The 25005-nt window shown below is 38.5% G+C and overlaps 1 protein-coding gene across 1 annotated transcript in view; it reads left to right on the top strand.

The window, feature by feature from the left end:
* LOC307172575 (NLR family CARD domain-containing protein 3-like) overlaps positions 1-25005 on the top strand; it is an 81625-nt gene that overhangs the window by 44915 nt on the left and 11705 nt on the right. The gene's annotated exons all lie outside the window — the stretch shown is intronic.

Genomic DNA, 25005 nt, shown 5'->3' with positions numbered 1-25005 from the left:
AGAGGCCTGTTTATGTTTGAATATGGAAAAGAAAGAATTAATGTTAAATCTAGATGTGTATCAGTTATGGGTGTGAAATTATGGAATTTACTAGAAGATGATTTGAAATTATGTACAATAATTTCATTGTCATTTCATTGTTATTTTATTATTTCATTGTTAAATTTACCAGAAAATAAATCAAATCAAAATCAAAATCAAATATTTACATCTCAAATCATCAGTGAAACGTCGCGTTACCAAGGCAACGACTGACACGTTTGTATTACATTCCAAAGAGAGGCTGCTATCAAACCAACAGACCCGGATCGGCACGGAATGGATCGGTTACGCAATAGGAACCGTTCGGCCTGACAGTGGAAAAGCAACTAATGTCGTAAATACGAGTGGGACGCTCTGGATTTTCTATAAACCCTTATCTTATCTTTTTGCCACATATAACAACAATCATTATCTATAAGCATAGCAAATATTATTCAATAAGAGACAATAAAGAACTAAATTTGAAAGTTTATTAACCCCCTGAGGTCGACGGTATCGCCGGCGATACCAGCTCGCTTTTTTTTTATCAGTGTAAAAGAAACTCATAAATACTCTGTTGACTTTGATTTTCCATAGGAGTTTCATACATCAATCGATTCTGTTAAATGTGTATTATTTTTGTGTATACTCACAATAAAAACAAAGTGTTGTGCTTTTTGCCAAATAAAGAAAAATAAACACGAAGCGAGTTCTGCCTTCTCTCTGCCGTCAAAGTCCATTCTGAAACGCGTCCGAAAATGAACTGTAGCTCAGCGAATACTCAGTCAAACAGGCATACAGACACACAGGCATGAAGCTTGAATTCTCTTCTTTTAAATGAAGTAATTTATATAAAAAACAAATATTCTCATCTTGTGAAATCTGTATTAAAAGAGAGCGATTCCAGTCGACCTAATTACAGCTGATTCAGATGTAATGTGACTCCGCCCACGGAGAGCGTGCGCTATTCAAACGCAAATGGCTGAGGCAATACGCGCAATCCTGTGAACGCCCCCATCAGCTTGAGAAAACACACAAGTTTATTCAGATCATTACTTGTTTACACCGTCTTGCAGCACTGTGAGGAATAATAATAATGGAAAATGTCCCTCAGAAGTGCGGGCATATCGAGGAGCGAGCTGAGGAATACTAGTAAGTTTTTTTTCCTTATCACGTGAATTTCTTCACGTGGGTTTCTGTTTATGAATGAATGAACGGCAGAGATGCGCGCTGTTTACCACAGCTGGCAAAGACAGTTTAAAATTAAATCGCGTGTGTGAATGAATGATGATGTTTTAGCAAACTGTATTGCTATCCTGAGATGAGTAAAAATCGACTGAAATATGTTGAAATAAAATGTAGGCTATTTGTATAAGCAACGTATTAAACTGCAAATTAACAATATGCCCTAATATTTCATGAAAACAACGTTACAGTCAGGCGAAATATGAAAGTTTATAAAGTTTAAGAAATATACAGTTTTTACTGTAGAATATACTGTCTCGTCAAATAAGCTTTTGTTTAGCAATTTCTATATATAAAATACTATTTTTGTCAAAAATAAAGTCATCAACTAAGATGTTAGCTGTTCCAATGTTGGCTATATTCAAACTAATGAATACATAGATAAAATGTAGGCCTATAATAATTTTTTTTTACAAAGAAAGAGTACACTTGAAATATTGTTGAAATTGTAATTATTGTTGTAATTGTAATCTTTTTAATAAAATAGCAAAACATATTTACAAGATAGATGTAAGCAAAATCTTAAATGGTCAGTATAAGTCTTCTTCTAAATATATCTTTTGTCCTTGCATTGTGGCTCAGTCAGTTTCACACCTGAATGAATGGCTCATTATGCAGAGTCATTATGCAGAGTGGGTGGGACATTGTATTCTAAGGTGTAAACCACTCCTCTTTCACGCCCCCCTCGCATATTGGCTTTCCAAGCAAAACCTGTTTTACATCAATTTAAATCAATGTATGGTTTTATGTGAACGATAAAGCAAGACTATTTTCACATAATTTTGAAGAAAAAACTATTGGCAACGACATCCATTAGTCAAAAGTCTTATTGCCACATATTTAGTATGTGTTTTGTGGCCTTATTTCAAAAACTTTAATTTTTAGTTTTTTCGATAACCACGCATAAACATTATTCTCTCAAAAATGAAAACATGTACATACATGTGGCTCACATATTATTGTAGTCCTGTTTGTGCTATATAGAGTGAATTTACACCTTTGCCATTAATATGTTTATAAGCATATAAAACTACATACAATTTTACAATATATAAAACACCAACAAATAAATACATTTATTTATTTATTCACACATTAACTGTAAAAAGCATCTGAAAAAAGCTTGGTCTTTAATCTAGTTTTAAAAATTGTGATAGTTGGAGCATTTTTAATGCTTTTTAGGGAGTCCTGTTAAAAGCACATTACAATAATCAATCCTAGTAGAAATAAAAGCATGTATGATCTTTTCAAGATCCTCCTTAGACATGAATATTTTAAGCTTATTAATATTTTTAAGATGAAAATATGCTGATTTTGTGATTGTTTTTATGTGATTATTAAAATTTAGATTATTATCTATTAGGACACCAAGGCTTCTTACCACTTCCTTTGCTACTAAACCCTTTGTTTCTAGCAGGGTAGAGATTTTACATCTTTCCTCAATTCTTCCAAAAACGATAACCTCAGTTTTATTTTTATTAAGCTGGAGAAAGTTCTGTTATTCTCACAGAATAATTGCACTCACTCACATCCATACACGATAAATACCACAGGGCTGTCACTTTCGCTGTCGCTGTCATCAGAGGATGACACGTCTCCAGATCCAAAACAATCACTGACTAGCCTTAGCCACTCTTGATGACCAGCAGCAGAGCTTAGGTTAGAAGCCTCCAGTGAGTTCAACGCTTTTGGCGACTTTTTTTTTTCTTTTGACAGCGACATTTCTCAAATGAATAATATTTAATCTTTCTGAGGAGATCTGCTAGCTTGTTTACACAGAGCGCTGCGAGAGGATGACAGGAGGATGGCTGGACCAATCACGTGCCGGTCAGTCTAAACGGGGCTTCCCATTGACAAATGATCAGCGTTTGTGTACATTTCTAAGCTTTTTGATTGGTTCTATACAACGTGTAACACCATATTTGGAGAGCAGAGACGTTTGAGGGGATTCCCGGGAAATGCTCAGAGGTGACGAGAGGAGTTGAGAAAAGCAATATTCATTTCCAGCGAATTTAGTAAAACTTTGTAAACTTTAATAGTCATTTAAATAACTTTACTCAATTATCTGGACTACGAAACTTTAGGAGATTATTTTTGAATGTCTGTTCTTTTAAATTTAGCACAAAAATTATTTCATTGTTTTTCCACATAATCGGCCCATATCTTAAAATGGAACGTTGCGACTTCCGACTCATTTCGCCAGATCGGGTCACATATAAAGATTGAATAACAGTGGACCCAAAATTGAGCCCTGGGGAACTCCACAGGTCAAAGATGTTAGTGTTGAGGAACAATTTCCAATTTTAACAATAACCTGTCACTAAGATATTATTTAGCCAGCTGATCACAACACTGGTGAAGCCAACCCAATGTTCCAGTCGATGAAGCAATATGTAATGGTCAACAGTATTGAAAGCCGCACTGAGATCCAATAATACTAAGATGGATGCCTTGCCTGCATCTGAATTTAGTCGGATGTCACTTGTGACTTTAGCAAGAGCTGTTTCTGTACTATGGTGAGTCCGGAAACCTGACTGAAAATCATCTAGGCAGTTGATAAGTTTTAAAAAACATGTAAGTTGATTAAAAAAATTTGTTTTCAATAATTTTGCCAATGAACGGTAGGTTTGAAATAGGCCTATAGTTGCTTAATATGGATGTATCTAAGTTATTCTTTTTAAGAAGTGGTTTTATAATAGCAGTCTTTAGGGATTTAGGAAATGTGCCCATTTGTAAAGATTAATTTATAATGTTAAGCAATTCTGGTGTTAGAATATGAAAAACAGATTTTAGAAAGGTGGTGGGTAGGGTACCTAGTGTACAAGTGGAGGAGGTGAGGCTTTGTACTGTTTTATTAAGTGTTTCAGTATCGATCAAACTGAAATTAGCCATCCTGTTTAATGTTCCTGTAGTTATTTGTTCTGATTGCATAATAGTATGCTTTTGATGTATTATATTCAATCTAATTTGATCAATTTTGGATTTGAAAAAGAACGCAAACTCATTACACTTTATGGTCGAGATGAATTCAAGTGGTAGTTTTTGAGGGGGGGTTGTCAGTTTTTCCACTGTCGAGAAAAGAACTTGAGCGTTATTTAGATTTTGGTTGATAATGTTAGAAAAGAACAACTGTCTTGCTTTACCAGTTTCAATGTTGAAGTTTTTAAACTTTTCCTTGTAAATATTATAGTGTACTGGGAGTTTGGTTTTACGCCACTGTCATTCTGTCTTCCTACATTCTCTCTTCAAGAGCTTAACTGTTAAATTAAGCTTCCATGGGGCTTTCTGTTTTTTTATTAACTTTCTTGGGTTTTAATGGTGCTATATCATCCATAATATCTATCATTTGTGAATTAACCCCCTGAGGTCGGCAATCGCGCCGGCGCGATAGGCTCGCTTTTTTTCAGTTCAGTTCAAAAGAAATTAATTTTGCTCTGTTGACTTTGATATTACAAGCAAGTTTCATACATCAATCGATTCTGTTAACCCTCTGGAGTCTGAGCTGTTTTCTGGGCCCTGGAGGTGTTCTGACATGCTCTGACATTTGTGCTTTTTTCAGTTATTTATAAACATGTTAATGGCAAAGGTGTAAATTCACTCTATATAGCACAAACAGGGCTACCAAAATATCTGATCAACATGCATGTATATGTTTGAATTTTTAAGAGAATAATGTTTATGCGTGGTTATTGGAAAAAATTTAAATGAAAGTTGCAGAAATAAGGCCACAAAACACATAGTAAATAAGACTTTTGACTAATGGATGTGGTCGCCTATAGTTTTTTCTTCAAAATTATGTGAAAATAGTCTTGCTTTATCGTTCACATAAAACCATACATTGATTTAAATTGATGTAAAACAGGTTTTGCTTGGAAAGCCAATATGCGAGGGGGGCGTGAACGAGGAGTGGTTTTCACCTTAGATTACATTGTCCCACCCACTCTGCATAATGACTCTGCATAATTAGCCATTCATTCAGGTGTGAAACTGACTGAGCCACAATGCAAGGACAAAAGATATATTTAGAAGAAGACTTATATTGACCATTTAAGATTTTGCTTACATCTTGTAAATATGTTTTGCTATTTTATTAAAAAGGTTACAATTACAACAATAATTACAATTTTAACAATATTTCAAGTGTACTCTTTCTTTGTAAAAAAAAAAGATTATAGGCCTACATTTTATCTATGTATTCATATTTCAGTCAAATTTTTACTCATCTCAGTCTAGCAATACAGTTTGCTAAAACATCATTCACACACGCGATTTAAATTTAACTTCTGGTAAAAAGGAAGTTGATGATAGGCTTTTGACTCGCGATCTTCGCAGTAGGCTAGTGAACGCACCAGAGAAATGCACATTTATTAGGCTACATAGTTTTTTTTTTTGGATGGTTTTGTTTAGAACCAGCTTTCTGTAAATATATTTCAATTTTTTTTAGACATGTGAGGCGAGTAGGCTACGGGTTCATGATGATCTCCAGTTCAGACCTTATGTTGTGATTGCTAGCATATATATATTTAAAATCCAGGAAATTTGTTAATGAAAAAATTATTAAAATTAAGATACAATTGATACAAAACGAAATTCGTTTTAAAGAAAGGATTTGTACTTTCTGTTTTGAGGTCTCTGTGAATGTTTGAAAGTCTTTTAGTGCTTAGAGCGCTCGCGTCCATAATGGAGAACTGTCACGTAATATTGTTTTTTTCCTCATAAATGCGCACACGAAAAATAAAAGACAAAAGACTTTTAAGTAAAACTTACTCCGAAATTGTGTCCTCGGCGGAATTTGCTCTTCAAAATGCTGCCGTTCGTCGTCTGTTATAATCTTCCTCTGAGGAAACAACCCGGTATCGTGCATTCTTCCTCGCTGTCCAGAATCATCTGAAGGACGTCTTTATTACCGGAGAAGCGTGCCATACTCAAAACGCGATGAACTATCAGTAAGTCTGATAGAAACGGTGTTTTTATGGCATTGATCACCTAAACTATTTACATGTGAATAGCGCCGGGGGCGGGGCGGACGCAGCTGATTATAAAGATAATGAGGCAGAAGGAAAAACGGTACCTCTCCTTGCTTTCAAACGGATTACATGAGTTTAAAACATTTGTTTTTTATATAAATTACTTCATTCAAAAGAAGAGATTTCAAGCTTCATAAAGACATATCTCACGTGCCTGTGTGAGAAGTATTCGCTGAGTTATGATTCATTTTCAGACGCGTTTCAGAATGGACTACACGGAGAGAGAGAAGGCAGAACTCGCTTCGTGTTTATTTTTCTTTATTTGGCGAAAAGCACAACACTTTGTTTTTATTGTGAGTATACACAAAAATAATACACATTTAACAGAATCGATTGATGTATGAAACTCCTATGGAAAATCAAAGTCAACAGAGTATTCATGAGTTTCTTTTACACTGATAAAAAAAAAGCGAGCTGGTATCGCCGGCGATACCGCCTACCTCAGGGGGTTAAATGTGTATTATTTTTGTGTATGCTCACAATAAAAACAAAGTGTTGTGCTTTTTGCCAAAAATCAAAATGAAAAATGAAAACATGTACATTCTTGTTGCTCACATATTATGGTAGCCCTGTTTGTGCTAAATAGTGTGTAATTTTTTTTTGCCATTAATATGTTTATAAGCAACTGAAAAAAGCACAAATGTCAGGGCATGTCAGAACATCTCAAGGACCCCAAAAACACCTTAGACCCCAGAGGGTTAAAATGATCCATCAACTCATCTACTGATTTTGATGTGTGGCTCAAAAATTTATAATGAAAAACTTGTTCAAAGAGAGCATTGGTGTGATCATTAATAATTCTTTTTTCTATCATCACTGAGGTGTTAGACTTATGAGGAGACATGTAAACATCAAAGTAAATGCAGGAATGATCAGATAATGCTAAATCCTTTATAGTCACAGAAATATCAATCCCCCTTGTGATCACCAGGTCAAGTGTGTGACCAAGGGAATGTGTTTTTTCCTGTAAATGTTGAGTTAGGTTAAATGTGTTAAGCAGTGAAAGTAGTTCACTGACATAGTTGTTATCTGGATTGTCAACGTGCAAATTGAAATCCCCAGATATTAAAACACAGTCAAACTCTAAACAAATAAAAGAAAATAGTTCACCTAGTTCATCAAGAAAAACTCTAGGTGAATGCTTTGGTGGTCTGTAGATGATCAGTAACAGAATTTGAGGAGAACCCTTAATAATTCCACTTAAATACTCAAAAGAAACAAACTCACCAAAAGATAACTGTTTGCATTCAAAAGATGAATTAAAAATTGTGGCTATTCCACCTCCTTTTTTGTTAGAACGAATGGCACTTAGAAAATTATAATTAGGGCGGGCTGATTCAATAAGGGTAGACACATTATTCGCTAAGTCTAAGTCAAGTTTCAGTTAGAAATAAGAAATCAAGGTTATATGCACAAATGAGATCATTAATTAAAAAGGACTTATTAAGAAAAGATCTGATATTTAAAAGAGCAAATTTCACTATGGTGATATGATCTGCTTTAGAATCCTGAGTTTGTTTAGTTACTCTTTGAAGATTTTCCAGATTTACCCCATAGGCTGGATGTAATCGATTGCTCCTATCACTTATTATTACTGGGATAGGCCAATTTGGGTCACTAGCATTAGATGGCACAAACTGAGTGGATGGACAGAGACAGAAAATATTTTCATTTTCGTTTCCAGCAGGACATTCATAACTTATAGATTGCAAAGTATCTGAGAGCACAGGGAGAGTGTCTAGCTGAAAAAATGTATCAATGTATACCAAAGGCCATGTAATTTAAAAGGACTAGTGCAAAATGCCCGTGCAAAATCAGTTTTTGTGTGTGTTTTTAGTAATTGTTGGTTTGGTGCCCGTGAAAGAGACTGTGAACACATTGAATTCAGGGAGCAGGCTAGGTTACTACAAATGATGGCTGTGAATAAACTATAATATTCAGAAGTAAACAGTGTAGCTGACTGAGTGTTTATGTATACCACAACCTTCTAAGTGCTAGTGCAAAATGCCCGTGCAAAATCAGTTTTTGAGTGTGTTTTTAGTAATTGTTGGTTTGGTGTGATTGAGTGCTCATTGTTACAATTACACAGCAAAAGTTCAGTGACATTTTTATTTGTGCATGGTAGAAAGCACACAGTGAACTCCGAGAAAACGCTAGGCTTGAGGAAACAGTTTGTGAATAGGCTACTACAAATGACGCCAGTGAAAGAGACTGTGAACACATTGAATAGGATATGTTTAGTTGGTGAATAGCATAGGCTACTATTACACAGTAGCAATAATGTTAAGCGCACCAGAGTTAAATATAATATTCAGAAGTAAACAGCATAGCTGACTTACAGATTCAGTTAACATCCACAAATGAATAAGCGCGTCGATTCAGGGAGCAGTGCAAAGTGCCCGTGCAAAATCAGTTTTTGTGAGCTGATCGCCATCAAAAAAGTTCAGGAGATATTTCTTAGCGATGGCTGATTTCAACAGTTTCAATATGATAAAAAATAACTTTTATATTGATTCAATGGATTAATTGCATTTAAAAAAAAAAGTGTCATGAATTTATTGCATTTTTGGGGGAAAATAATCTGGTTTTATCAAAATCTGGATTTGAATTTTTTATGATATTATAACCTAAAGATGCTTTGTGAAAGTTTGAAACAGAAAATAGTGGTTTTCATCTTGCCACTTTCTTGGTAAAGAAAACACATTTTTACTCAAATTAATCAAAATGGATTTATCACGTTCTGAAACCAAACTATAATATTCAGAAGTAAACAGTGTAGCTGACAGAGTGTTTATGTCAGAATGTTTATTTTTAAACCACAACCCAGATAGCAAAATTGGTGTGGCCCAGATCCGGCCCACACTTGACACTTTCATCTGGCCCACATACCGCGTGGAATGATGGCACTTGGGCGGTCCGCTCCTGTTTGCCAAATTTGGGCCACAATTAAGCCATAACAATGCCGCATGTCAGCCATAAACAAAACAAATGAAGCAGAACTGGCCCATATCTGGCCCAGACACTACAGTTGCTGTGGCCCAGATCCGGCCCACACTTGACACTTTCATCTGGCCCACATACCGCGTGGAATGATGGCACTTGGGCGGTCCGCTCCTGTTTGCCAGATGTGGGCCACAATTAAGCCATAGCAATGCCGCATGTCAGCCATAAACAAAATAAATGAAGCCAAATTGGCCCACATCTGGCCCAGACACCAAAGTTGCTGTGGCCCAGATCCGGCAAACAGGAGCGGACCGCCCAAGTGCCATCATTCCACGCGGTATGTGGGCCAGATGAAAGTGTCAAGTGTGGGCCAGATCTGGGCCACAGCAACTTTGGTGTCTGGGCCAGATATGGGCCAGTTCTGCTTCATATGTTTTGTTTACGGCTGACATGCGGCATTGCTATGGCTTAATTGTGGCCCACATCTGGCAAACAGGAGCGGACCGCCCAAGTGCCATCATTCCATGCGGTATGTGGGCCAGATGAAAGTGTCAAGTGTGGGCCGGATCTGGGCCACAGCAACTTTGGTGTCTGGGCCAGATATGGGCCAGTTCTGCTTCATTTGTTTTGTTTACGGCTGACATGCGGCATTGCTATGGCTTAATTGTGGCCCACATCTGGCAAACAGGAGCGGACCGCCCAAGTGCCATCATTCCACGCGGTATGTGGGCCAGATGAAAGTGTCAAGTGTGGGCCGGATCTGGGCCACAGCAACTTTGGTGTCTGGGCCAGATATGGGCCAGTTCTGCTTCATTTGTTTTGTTTATGGCTGACATGCGGCATTGCTATGGCTTAATTGTGGCCCACATCTGGCAAACAGGAGCGGACCGCCCAAGTGCCATCATTCCACGCGGTATGTGGGCCAGATGAAAGTGTCAAGTGTGGGCCGGATCTGGGCCACAGCAACTTTGGTGTCTGGGCCAGATATGGGCCAGTTCTGCTTCATTTGTTTTGTTTACGGCTGACATGCGGCATTGCTATGGCTTAATTGTGGCCCACATCTGGCAAACAGGAGCGGACCGCCCAAGTGCCATCATTCCACGCGGTATGTGGGCCAGATGAAAGTGTCAAGTGTGGGCCGGATCTGGGCCACAGCAACTTTGGTATCTGGGCCAGATATGGGCCAGTTCTGCTTCATTTGTTTTGTTTACGGCTGACATGCGGCATTGCTATGGCTTAATTGTGGCCCACATCTGGCAAACAGGAGCGGACCGCCCAAGTGCCATCATTCCACGCGGTATGTGGGCCAGATGAAAGTGTCAAGTGTGGGCCGGATCTGGGCCACAGCAACTTTGGTGTCTGGGCCAGATATGGGCCAGTTCTGCTTCATTTGTTTTGTTTACGGCTGACATGCGGCATTGCTTTGGCTTAATTGTGGCCCACATCTGGCAAACAGGAGCGGACCGCCCAAGTGCCATCATTCCACGCGGTATGTGGGCCAGATGAAAGTGTCAAGTGTGGGCCGGATCTGGGCCACAGCAACTTTGGTGTCTGGGCCAGATATGGGCCAGTTCTGCTTCATTTGTTTTGTTTATGGCTGACATGTGGCATTGCTATGGCTTAATTGTGGCCCAAATCTGGCAAACAAGAGCGGACCACCCATGTACCATCATTCCACGCGGTATGTGGGCCAGATGAAAATGATGGCACTTGGGCGGTCCGCTCCTGTTTGCCAGATTTGGGCCACAATTAAGCCATAGCAATGCCACATGTCAGCCATAAACAAAACAAATGAAGCAGAACTGGCACAAATCTGAGCCACAGTTCATTTTAATTCGGGCCCAGATTCGACACCTTGTATGTATACCTGAAATGATAGCACTTGGGTGGTCCACTCCTGTTTAACAGATCTGGGCCACAAGCAGGCCATTTGTTCAGCCACATATTAGCCAAGAATTAACTAAATAAGCCTTAAATGTGTGTTTTTGTGTGTGCATGCTGTGCCATTAAAACTTTGGGAAACTCAGTGACTGAATATCACTGACACTAAGTGAACTCTGCATCAACAATATCCAACATACAGAAAAGAGAAATGTAAAAATGGTCCCTCTTTATGTTAAGATAAGTTACAACAGATGATTCAAACACATTTCTGAAAACATTTGCATCATTTATTAATATTGCCAATTAACAACCCAACCCACATTTTCAAAACTGGAAAGCAATCTAAACAAAAAAAACACCAACAATAAATAAACACAATATATGCATAGAAAGCATAGTAAAAACTAAATAAAAACAAAACATGTTTCCAGTAGCCTTGGTCATCCAAAAAAAAAAAAAAAAAAAAAACAGACAACACAAGTTAACACACTACAAAAATTTAGCAAATTGATCCATCCAAAATTATAGAATTTGACCTCCTTGACTGGGCCCATCTGCATCATGGCAATCTTGCAAGCCTTTATTGGATACACAAATGAAAAAAAAAAAAAACTGTTGAATCAGTAACAGAACGCTGATAATACAATAGTGTTGAAGTACAAAACAAACACACACACAACTACTTAGAAGCCAAATTAAATAAAAAAGCCCTAAACAAAATATAATTAAAAAATAAAATAAATAAATACAAAACAAAAAAAGCAGGCACTGTAGTGAGAGATGCGTTCAGGAATTACCTGCATCTATACACCGTCTATTTACTAATAGTGAAGCTGCAAGTTTTAAAAACTTTAAAAACGTCTGTCTCTGTGCTTTAATCAAAGCAGCACATTAATATTGAATGGTGAATAAATGGACTGGAACTACCAGTGCATTAAACGGTTTGGTAACACTGTAAGGTCTTATTTGTTAACATTAGTTAATGTATTAACTAGTATTAACTAACATTAACTAGGCTACATTATGTATTAAGCTTTCTTAAAGTTACAGTCAATCATTGTTTGATCATGTTAGTTCACAGTGCATTAACTAATGTTAACAAATACAACTTTTGATTTTAGTAATGCATTAGTAAGCATCACAATTAGCATTAATTACGATTAATAAATACTAGGGGTGGAACGGTACACAGAAGTCATGGTTCGGTTCATACCTCGGTTCGGACATCACGGTTCGGTACGAGTTCTGTACAATGGAGGGAAAAGCAAAACAAAAATGTAGAGAGCAATTTTTTTTTCTTGTGCATGTCTGTAGGCTGTACCACCAAAGGAAAATAAGTGTCTTAAAGGAGAACTCCGGTCAATTTTAACATTGAGCTCATTTTTTTGTAAATTTGGAGTGCTGTCAGTACAGAGAACAACGAAAAAAATCGGTGTTGCCTACACCGTGTTATCCTCTTTAAAATTTGCACCCTGTTGACTTCAATGGGGCAAGTTTTAAACCTGCTTTTAGCCTCTTAACATCCTTGATGTGTCATTACAAGTGCACCAGCCATGTGAGTGATTTTATTCAGAGTGAATTTATTCTCCACTGTTGCTTAGTTACTAGGGCTGTCACTTTACGTTCGAAAATCGATTGCACAATCGATCGGACCAACCAACACAAGTTTCGAAAACGAATAGGGAATCGATTTTAACGGTCTTTTCTCGGAACGCGTCCAGCTCGTCACGATACGCCCGCAGCGAACGCGCGTCACACAGCAACTCTGACAAACACACATTATACTTCTGCATAATGTTTCTATTTTTACTACAAAAATGTGAATTCTGCCGGTATTCAGACAGTCTCATGCATACAGATACAGATTCAGGCTACGGTCAACAATCGCCACGTAGGCAACATTTGTTTGACTTTTCTAACCGTAAACACAGCCATGTTGAAGACAGTAATGTTTTTCATTGATGTTATGGCAGTCCACTGTGCTTATTGCTTTTTCGAGAATGTAGCACTCCTGTTTGTCATTGTGCACGAAACTTCACGCCAATAAATCAACAGGAATATTGCTGACTTGTGTGCGTCTCAAGCGCCCTCTTTACGTTCGTCCTAATGCCTGTTAGTTGTCCGTGGATTTGCCCATATTTGGCGTTTAAAATGGAAATGTCTTTAGACATGGAAAATCGATTTTACAATCGATTCAATGAACACATATGTCTCAAAAATCGAACAGGATTTTTTCACAAAAGTGACAGCCCTATTAGTTACCTATGATCACGCGTGTGAACTCGACAATCGACTACTGTGGACTTCGACCGAAAACAGGATGTAAATACAGGTATGTGCGCTGGCTGAATTAACATCACTTTTATTCATATCTTTCTCATCTACTGCAGTCAGATTCACCGCGTTCACTCTGAAGGAATCACTCACATTTTCTGTGCACTTGTAATGACACATCAAGGATGTTAAGAGGCTAAAAGCAGGTTTAATACTTGCCCCATTGAAGTCAACAGGGTGCAAATTTTAAAGAGGATAACACGGTGAAGGCAACACCGATTTTTGTCGTTGTTCTCTGTACTGACAGCACTCCAAATTTACAAAAAAATTAGCTCAATGTTAAAATTTACCGGAGTTCTCCTTTAAGCCTTGTATTTTTTTAAAAATGTTTTATTAATAAAGTAAAGGCATAGAACCAGTTTATTTGTAGTGCATTGACAATAGTTTTATATAATTAGTTTATTAATTAAATTAATAAAAAGACAAAAAGAACTTGAGATGTGTTTTGTAATTGTACCTGAATGAATTTAAAATAAATTTGCTACATTTCAGATCAATATATTTGTTTTCCTTAAAATTTTAATGAACACTAACTTTATTCTCATGTTAATTATACATAATTTATTTCTGTATAAAATAATACTACCATTAAAAACACATTTGATTTTCTTTTTTTAATCAATGTAGAGTGTGTAACTTAAAAATAAACAGATTACTGCTCTGTTTATTTTTAGGACAAGAAATGAAAACCAATGCAATATGATGAATGTCCAAAAGATGGCACCCACAGACTGTTTTTAAATGGGGTTGGATAAATATTTTTTGCTTTTAAACAGTGTGTGTGTGCGTGTGAGAGAGAGAGAGAGAGAGAGAGAGAGAGAGAGATTTTGGTTGGGTGACAGTTGTAGGTTACAGTTTGACAAGAGTTTACAGTTTGACAAAAGCACAATGTTGTGTTTTATTGCGAGTGTACACAAATATAAGTAAACACTTTGCAGTTTGAATGATGTCCTGTATGAACAAAATGATGGAGTATGTTTTTATGTTTCCACTGTTCGATCGCGCCCACACCTCGATCTCTCTCTCACACACGCACGCACACAACATATTCCAGCATTGCAATCTTGACATCGCAGCCTGTTCATTATAGACACAGAGCTTCAGAGCTAAGGCGGAGCTACAGATTAGGTGTCCCTAAAGAACCCGCGTATCTAACAGTAGTTCCGCATTACATTAATTAATTTGCACGCAAGTTTTTTTTTTTTTAATACCGTGTATTTTCCGTGTATATTCATGCACCGAACCATGACGCCCGTACCGTTTCGGTTCAATACGAATACATGTACCGTTCCACCCCTAATAAATAGAACAAGAATTGTTCATGCCACATGTTAACTAAAGTAGTTAACTAATGTTAACTTGTAAAGTGTTACAAATGGCTACACCTTGCAGCCAATCAGAATAAAGTATTCAGACAGACCATGGTATTATACACAATAGCAAAAACACAATGTAACTGACTTACTGGTGTCTTGGACCCTCCTCCGTTTTTCTTTCTCTTCTCCCTCCGTCTCGGTCACTTGCAAGATGAAGCCATTTTTTAATAAATGATTCGATCTCTTGATCGGTGGCCGCAGCTGTCAGTCAGTTGTTTCTGACAGTTCCTAAAAAAATATAACATTGTAAATGCAAGGATGGACTACACAACTTTTAAAATCTTAGGACCAATTAGGTAACACAAGCATTAGCGCATAGTTAATGCATAGTTAGCCAGCGCCAATGTAAAGAACATTTTGGCCATGGCCAAGGACACTCTTTGCTTCCAGATGTCCAAAAGGAACAAGTTTGATGCCTGCTAGGAAGATCGGACTGCGTCAAAAAATGGAAATCACATTATGAAATAAATGTTTATCTCCAAAACACATTGGCCACAATTATTGGCACCTCTAGATTTTGTTTACGAGTAAAATATCTCAGAAGTATATTCCCATTAATATTGATCTTTTTTAGCACACCAGGGTGACTAGAAGTGCCTCTAAGAAAATAGCTAAAGAATTGAAAATCCCCATTTTTACCATCAGGGCAATAATTAAGAAGTTATAATCAACTAATGATGTTACGAATCTGCCTGGAAGAGGACGTGTGTCTATATTGTCTTAATGGACGGTGAGGAGGAGAGTTTGAGTGGCCAAAGACTCTTCAAGGATCACAGATGGAGAATTGCAGAGATTAGTTGAGTCTTGGGGTCAGAAAGCCTAAAAAAAAAAAAATTAAACAACCCCTACATCCCACATGTTGTTTGGGAGGGTTTCAAGAAAAATCCTCCTCGCTCCGCTAAAATTAAACTCCAGCATATTCAGTTGTCAGACATGACTGGAACTTCAAAAGGGACCGTATTCTATGGTCAGATGAAACAAAAAAAGGGGCTTTTTGGCAGCAAATGCACTAGATGTGTTTTAAACTGTAGGCTATTTTATTCCCACCAGCAGTTTTCTGTAGCAAATCACATTGACACATGTTATTAAGGTGAAAACATCCTGACTCAAAACAGTAAATGACAAAAAAAAAAAAAAAAAAAAACATAAAGCAGCCACCTAACGTTAATTTTATAATTAGTCTACTAGGGTATAATAAAAATGTGAAATACATAGAGGAATAGCCTAATACCTGAACCAACTTTTAAATAGTCTACCTGAACCCAAAACATCTATTATTGTTACTTTGTAATCATCTCATAAAAGCTTTTATTGTAAGAAAAAGCATGTAGTTTTTTTTTAATTTGTGCATTATTCCTAGGGTTAATGAAACATTGCTGTCACAAAGTAATACAACTAGTGCAGTATTATGTCCAATGTATATAAACATGAATGTCAAATTACACTATAATATATATTTATCTTGTCATTGTTGTGCCAAAATAAGACACGAGATAATACTTTAACCGTGCAGAACTGACTAAAGGTTGGGAGAGTGATAGGGAGCAACATGAGCAAATCTAAATGTAACGTTAATGGCGCGCCGAGCAATCGATACTTGTTCATTTCGCATTCGTGACAACCAATCTAGCTTAGAGTTGAACTGCCAAAATAATGTAACTTCGAATAGAAATGATTCCATCGACTCTATATAACACAACATGCAGACTCCAACTTGATATAACGAAGCAATCGCTAACAAAAAGAAACATTTATCTATTATGTCTTACCTTGACTTTTTGCAGTACCGGTATCCGTCCTCCTGACAATCCTCTGACGTTTTGGTTTTGAGCGCCTTTTTCGCGCTTTCCGGCATCGTTTAAATTTAAAGGGCCGTGAACTGGAAAATCGTCCGTTAGATTTTTTTTCTTCACAGACAACTGCAAATGCAGTAAATATTATATTTAAACATAATAGATCTCTAATCAGCAAAAAAGTGGGAACATTTTGTCATGAATACAGGGCTTTGAAAAAGTATTCAAGAAAAAATATCAAAATAATATTTTCTCATAGCAGGTTCTGCTGATTTGTCATCTTCATTTAATTGTATTTCATCACTTATAGTGTCAATTAGTATTATCATTTTTTAATATTTAATAAAGATTGTTTATAGCCTAAAGATGACAGTTGTATAAATGTAAATTTATATTTAGCCAGAAATGTAAGAAAAATGTAAGGTTTATTTAGAATAAAATATTATATATATATATATATATATATATATATATATATATATATATATATATATATTAAAAAATTATAATACTAATTGACACTATAAGTGATGAAATACAATTAAATGAAGATATATATATATATATATATATATATATAAAATGAAATACAATTAAATGAAGATTAAGATATATATAAAATATTTTACATATTTAAGTATTTTAAGGGAGTTTAAAATATTACCCTTTGTGGGGTCACTTTGACACACCTAGGAACAGTGAATCACAACCTCAATGTCCCCTTATATTCTCCACAACAAATCCTGTACATTTGTTATAAAAATAGCCAAATAATAGTTTTGTCATAATTTTAAGTCATCTTGAGGCCCCAGTGGAAGTTTGTCCAGGTCTGCTCTAGAAGTTAGATGACACTGCTAGCAAGATAAGCAAGGTTACACCGAGTAGGCTACAACATGTTCCTGGCTCAACATCTTTGTTGATCCTGGAACAGCATTCGACCAATTAGATTTGAAGTTTGCAGTTATGTCAAGTTTAGGCTTACAACCATGCTTTTAGATCAATGTTATTATCATTACCCTCTGATTGTAGGTTTAGGGTTAGGGTTAGGACAATTTTTATGGACAGGAATGTTATTGCTACAAAATGTTACATGTTACATGTATGTTACAACAAAATATATTGATACAGGAGCATGTACTTGGCAAAATCATTGTGCCCCAAGCTTTGCACAAACAGCAACTAAAGTATCTTCTTGCACATCCCAAAACCATAAAAAGTCTTCATAACTTTGAACCTAGACACTTGAACTTTTCTAGACACTCTACCTACAATACATATGTTAGCAATAGCATATATGTCATAGATGTAAGTACATGTAGCCTCACATCCAGCCTAAGGCCCCGTCCACACTACTGCGTTTTCGTTTAAAAACGGAGACCTTTTGCTCCGTTTGCACCTCCCGTCCACACTAAAACGGCAAAAACGGAGACCCAAAACGGAGAAGTTTAGAAACGCTGCCGACCCGTTTTTCGTTTTGAATCTCCGGAGTGTGTTTTAGTGTGGACGGGTCAAAACGGAGGACTTTAGAAACGATGACGTAGTAGATGCTCATGCTCGGCTCTATGATTGGGTGTCGTCAGTCATGGCGTATATCTTTGCTAGCAGCTGTTGTCCAAGTAAATCCTGCATTTTACAATGATATAACTGCCTACATGCGCCGGAGGCAAGCTATTATTCGAGCGATCTGTGACAATTCCCTTGTGCAGCGGCGGCATCGACCGTACATGGAGCGTCGGTTTTGGGTTAACCCGGGAAGAACCAGCGCATGGTGGGATCATTTTATCAATGAAGTTGTGTTTACACCGGCACGCGCATGCCCAGTGTTGGTGAATGGTCACGTGATCCGCGTTTTCAGTCGTTTTAATGTGGACGGAGACCAATTCTAAAATACGCAGCTAAAACGCTGGTGTGGACGGAGATCGTATTCGTTTTAATTCTCCGTTTTTAAACGAAAATGCAGTAGTGTGGACGGGGCATAAGTGTCTGCTCCATCCATACCAAAAAAGTATTGTTAAATGTTGTTAAATTAAAAAAAAAATGTTCAGGCCATTACAGTTTCAAACTTTGTCCCTTTTAAGCTAAATTAGCCATTTTCAGAAGTGTTGCATCCAATCCAGAAATGGACTTACCAAGTAGGTTTTAATTTTTGGGAAACACAAAGAATATTTGCCACGTTGATATGCCGTATATATTTCCCAAACGTGGCCCAAAATGTAATTAATTATTTGGGCAATATTTGCCATGTCATATGTGGGCCACTTTTGCCTCACATCCAGATGAGATAGTGCTCACTGAGCCATATCTTTGCCAAAACTGAACCAGATATGTTTTAAGATAAATGGGTCACATTTGCAGCATTATATGTGGGCCACTTTTGGCTCACACCCAGATGAGCTAGTGCTCACAGAGCCATATCTTTGCCAAATCTGGCCCAGATATGTTTTAAGAAAACTGGGCCACATTTGCTGAAACATATGTGGGCCATTTTTGGTTTACATCCAGATCAGTCATTGTCGATTGTGCCACGTTTTTGCCATAGGTGGCCCACATTTGGCTTGTGATATATGGGCCACATTCATTATTTATCATATGGGCCACTTTTGGCTCACATCCATATGAGCCAGTGCTACTGAACCATATCTTAGCCCAAACTGGCCCAGATATGTTTTAAGATAACTGGGCCACATTTGGAGCATCATATGTGGGCCACTTTTGGCTCAAATCCAGATGAGCCAGTGCTCACTGAGCCATATCTTTGCCCAAACTGGCCCAGATATGTTTTAAGATAACTGGGCCACATTTGGATCATCATATGTGGGCCACTTTTGGCTCACACCCAGATGAGCCAGTGCTCACTAAGCCATATCTTTGCCAAAACTGGCCCAGATGTGTTTTAAGATAACTGGGCCACATTTGGAGCATCATATGTGGGCCACTTTTGGCTCAAATCCAGATGAGCCAGTGCTCACTGAGCCATATCTTTGCCCAAACTGGCCCAGATATGTTTTAAGATAACTGGGCCACATTTGGATCATCATATGTGGGCCACTTTTGGCTCACACCCAGATGAGCCAGTGCTCACTAAGCCATATCTTTGCCAAAACTGGCCCAGATGTGTTTTAAGATAACTGGGCCACATTTAGATCATCATATGTGGGCCACTTTTGGCTCACACCCAGATGAGCAAGTGCTCACTGAGCCATATCTTCGCCAAAACTGGCCCAGATGTGTTTTAAGATCACTGGGCCACATTTGCAGTATTATATCTGGGCCACTTTTGGCTCACACCCAGATGAGCCAGTGCTCGCTGAGCCATATCTTTGCCCAAACTGGCCCAGATGTGTTTTAAGATCACTGGGCCACATTTGCAGCATTATATGTGGGCCACTTTTGGCTCACACCCAGATGAGCCAGTGCTCACTGAGCCATATCTTTGCCCAAACTGGCCCAGATGTGTTTTAAGATAACTGGGCCACATTTGGAGGATCAAATGTGGGCCACTTTTGGCTCACACCCAGATGAGCCAGTGTTCACTGAGCCATATCATTGCCAAAACCGGCCCACATATGTTTTAAGATAACTGGGCCACATTTGCAGCATTATATGTGGGCCACTTTTGGCTCACACCCAGATGAGCCAGTGCTCACTGAGCCATATCTTTGCCCAAACTGGCCCAGATGTGTTTTAAGATAACTGGGCCACATTTGGAGGATCAAATGTGGGCCACTTTTGGCTCACACCCAGATGAGCCAGTGTTCACTAAACCATATCATTGCCCAAACTGGCCCAGATGTGTTTTAAGATAACTGGGCCACATTTGGAGGATCAAATGTAGGCCACTTTTGGCTCACACCCAGATGAGCAAGTGCTCACTGAGCCATATCATTGCCAAAACTGGCCCAGATGTGTTTTAAGATAACTGGGCCACATTTGCAGCATTATATGTGGGCCACTTTTGGCTCACACCCAGATGAGCCAGTGCTCACTGAGCCATATCTTTGCCCAAACTGGCCCAGATGTGTTTTAAGATAACTGGGCCACATTTGGAGGATCAAATGTGGGCCACTTTTGGCTCACACCCAGATGAGCCAGTGTTCACTGAGCCATATCTTTGCCAAAACTGGCCCAGATATGTTTTAAGATAACTGGGCCACATTTGCAGCATTATATGTGGGCCACTTTTGGCTCACACCCAGATGAGCAAGTGCTCACTGAGCCATATCTTTGCCCAAACTGGCCCAGATGTGTTTTAAGATAACTGGGCCACATTTGCAGCACTATATGTGGGCCACTTTTGGCTCACACCCAGATGAGCCAGTGCTCACTGAGCCATATCTTTGCCAAAACTGGCTCAGATGTGTTTTAAGATAACTGGGCCACATTTGCAGCATTATATGTGGGCCACTTTTGGCTCACATCCAGATGAGACAGTGCCACTGAGCCATATCTTTGCCAAAACTGGCCCAGATGTGTTTTAAGATAACTGGGCCACATTTGCTGAAACATATGTAGGCCACTTTTGGCTCACACCCAAATGAGCCAGTGCTCACTGAGCCATATCATTGCCAAAACTGGCCCAGATGTGTTTTAAGATAACTGGGCCACATTTGGAGCATCAAATGTGGGCCACTTTTGGCTCACACCCAGATGAGCCAGTGCTCACTGAACCATATCTTTGCCCAAACTGGCCCAGATGTGTTTTAAGATAACTGGGCCACATTTGGAGCATCAAATGTGGGCCACTTTTGGCTCACACCCAGATGAGCCAGTGCTCACTGAGCCATATCTTTGCCAAAACTGGCCCAGATATGTTTTAAGATAACTGGGCCACATTTTCAGCATCATATGTGGGCCACTTTTGGCTCACATCCAGATGAGACAGTGCCATTGAGCCATATCTTTGCCAAAACTGGCCCAGATGTGTTTTAAAATAACTGGGCCACATTTGCAGCAGCATATGTGGGCCACTTTTGGCTCACATCCAGATGAGACAGTGCCACTGAGCCATATCTTTGCCAAAACTGGCCCAGATATGGTTTAAGATAACTGGGCCACATTTGAAGCATCATATGTGGGCCACTTTTGGCTCACATCCAGATGAGACAGTGCCACTGAGCCATATATTTGCCAAAACTGGCCCAAATGTGTTTTAAGATAACTGGGCCACATTTGCAGCATTATATGTGGGCCACTTTTGGCTCACATCCAGATGAGACAGTGCCACTGTGCCATATCTTTGCCAAAACTGGCCCAGATATGTTTTAAGAAAACTGGGCCACATTTGCTGAAACATATGTGGGCCATTTTTGGTTTACATCCAGATTAGTCATTGCCGATTGTGCCACGGTTTTGCCATAGGTGGCCCACATTTGGTTTGTGATATTTGGGCCATATTCATTGTTTATCATATGGGCCACTTTAGGCTCACATTCAGATTACACATTCCCATGAGTGCCGCATCTTTGCCTAAAAAGGCCCACATGTGATTTAACATATTTGGGCCATATTTGCCATTTTACATGTGGGCCACTTCAGGCTCAGACACATTTGGTCCGGGCCATAAGTAGGCCAGCAGTGCCGCATCATTGCCTGAAGTGGCCCACATCCGTCTGCTATCTGGGAACCTTCTAAAAATGATATATTTAACTATATCTTTAGCATTTCTCATCCAAACAACGTCAAACTTGGCACTGCACTTACTCGTGCCCGTGGCAAGACACCTGTCAAGTTTGAAATCCATCGGACTAACGGTTCGAGAGATATGCGGTTAACAGACAGACACACACACAGACAGACAGACGTTTCTGTAATTTATAGATAGATAAAAGTCAATTGTTTGACTCCTTCTCTTTTTGTCTGGCGCTGTTGCCATGGTGACTCATAATATCTGCGCTCCATTGATAATGGCTTTTTATAGTTGTGGTGCGCACACTTAACTCAGAGTCAGTCAACTCAGAGTTGATTGAACTAACTCATTTCAGCTGTTCTGTAACCGAAAACTCAGAGTTTCCCATCTCAGGGTAAGTCAACTCAGAGTTCAAGTTCAGAGTTGGTTGAACCTCCTTTCTGAAACAGGCCCCTGGTTTGTCATGTGTTTGTGTACCCTCTTTTGTTTGCTTCCCTATTTAGTCTGCCTGTGTTTGCAGTCCTGTGCTGTTTCATTGTTCTATGTTCCCTTGTGTTTCCAGTTATGCCAGATGCCTGTCTTGTTGTCCCCTATGGGGAGTTTTTGTTGTAGTTTTGTTTTATTTTGATTACTTATTAAAATGCCTTCTTTTCATGCACTCTAATCCTCTCTTCACTAATTCACCATTTTGTGACAACAACACCATTCTTTGATCAGATCTTTGAAATCAAGCCGTCATGCTAAATCGTGTTTAATAGACAGCATGACCAGATCATTTAGTCTTTCCTGGAACAGTGTTCAATAAAACATGGACAGGATCATTGAATCAGTGATTTGAATTCGGTAAACCAAATCAGTTCTATTTATGAATGAATCATCTAGACTGGTTTTTATTAAAGGGGAACTTGGCAACTATTTCAACTTAATAAATCCGTTTAGAAATCATTTGGAAGGTTTAAAGGGATAGTTCACTTAAAAATGAAAATTCTGTCATCATATACTCACCACTCATGTTGTTTCAAACCTGTATGAATGTCTTTCTTCTGCTGAACACAAAGGAAGATATTTAGAAGAATGTCAGTAACCAGACAGTTTCTGGGTCCCATTGACTTCCATAGTATATTTTTTTCCTACTAAGGAAGTCAATGAGACCAGAAACTGCCAGTTACTGACATTCTTCTAAATATCTTCCTTTCTGTTCAGCAGAAGAAAGAAATTCATACAGGTTTGAAACAACATGAGGGTGAGTATATGATGACAGAATTTTAATTTTAAAGTGAACTATCCATTTAAATAACCTGTTCTGGTGAGAATGGTGACTTTCCCCGCACCCCCCAGCGTTCCCCGGGGGAAAACCAACCTTGAAACATGGGGACTAACGTCCCGGTAAGTTGGAAATAGGAAGTCTCGTAAAAAGCGAGAACGAGCAAGAAACACAAACTGCTTTACGGCAATTCAATATAAATACACACGGCTTATGATACTGTGTATGATGTATTACCCACCTCGGTAGACATAGATCCACACAATAAAGTTGGCCGGCTCCCATAATAATGTCACGGTGTCAGGTTGTGTTCTCCAGGTGTCCACTAGATGTCCTCCTTCCTCACGGTGTCTGTCACATTTTGAACTACATTCCCCACGATCCTTGTCTCATCATTGCACTCAGCTGTCCCTTATCACTGATCATTGCACTCAGCCATTTCCCCATTATCATTGTCGATTCCCTGTGTATATAACCCTGTCTGTTTTAGTGTGTGTCACATAGTCCTTGTATTTATCACGCCACTTCAGAGGTCTGTTTTTGCCCGTTTGTCTTGTTCTTGTTCTTGTTTATGTTGGATTGCTACTTTAGTTTTGACCCCTGCCTGGACTGGATTATGATGTAACGGATTCCCTTAATAAACTTATACTGCAATTGGATCTACTTTTCCTGTTTTCCCGTGTGTGGATCGTGACAAATAGCAAATGCACATGAGCAGCGGTAGAAAGGGGGAGGAGGGTGCCGCAAGTGAGATGTTTTTACTACAATGTTGTGAAATATGGTAGGGGGAGCTCGTTAAGAAAACACGTGACAACAAAAGTGAAAATCAGCGAAGAAATGGCTAGAGTTACCATGTTCCCCTTAAACAGGTTTCTCCTATTCACTGCAATGAACCGAATCAAATGATTCATTCATGAATCGGACATCATTACAAATGTATACCTATGACTAGAACAACATCATACATTTTGATCGAGTCCTCACAGAAATTGGGTGCAAGGCTTCAGAAAGCCTAAATATATTCATCACTGGACTAGTTTTACTGTCGCTTGGTTTTTGATTTTCTTGATTTTCCGTTTCCGCACTGCATCATATTTGAATAACCTGCGAACGAACACACACACACTTGGCACACACTATAATGAATACCCGTTCTTTATAGCGTGCTTCCTAAAATATTTTTTTACGAAGTAGAAACCAAAATCATCCAGGAAATTATGGAGTTCTGCTGGACCCTTAGAATCATCCCAATCCTCCCCTGCCTACACACACACACACAATGTTCCTTAAAATTCTTACAAATACATTAAGCACACTCACATTCACACACACACGTTGGGTTTCCATGTTTTATGGGGACTTTCCATAGAATTAATGATTTTTATACTGTACAAACTCTATAATCAATCCCCTAATCCTAACTGATGTATTTTCACAATGTGAACTAATGAATATTTGTATATATTCAATATTGACAGCATTATTTTTTTTT

This window comes from Squalius cephalus, assembly GCF_949319135.1.
Source record: "Squalius cephalus genome assembly, chromosome: 15".
Taxonomy (NCBI): Eukaryota; Metazoa; Chordata; class Actinopteri; order Cypriniformes; family Leuciscidae; genus Squalius; species Squalius cephalus.
Note: the sequence above shows the minus strand (reverse complement) of the source record. Positions and strands in the feature narration are given on the sequence as shown.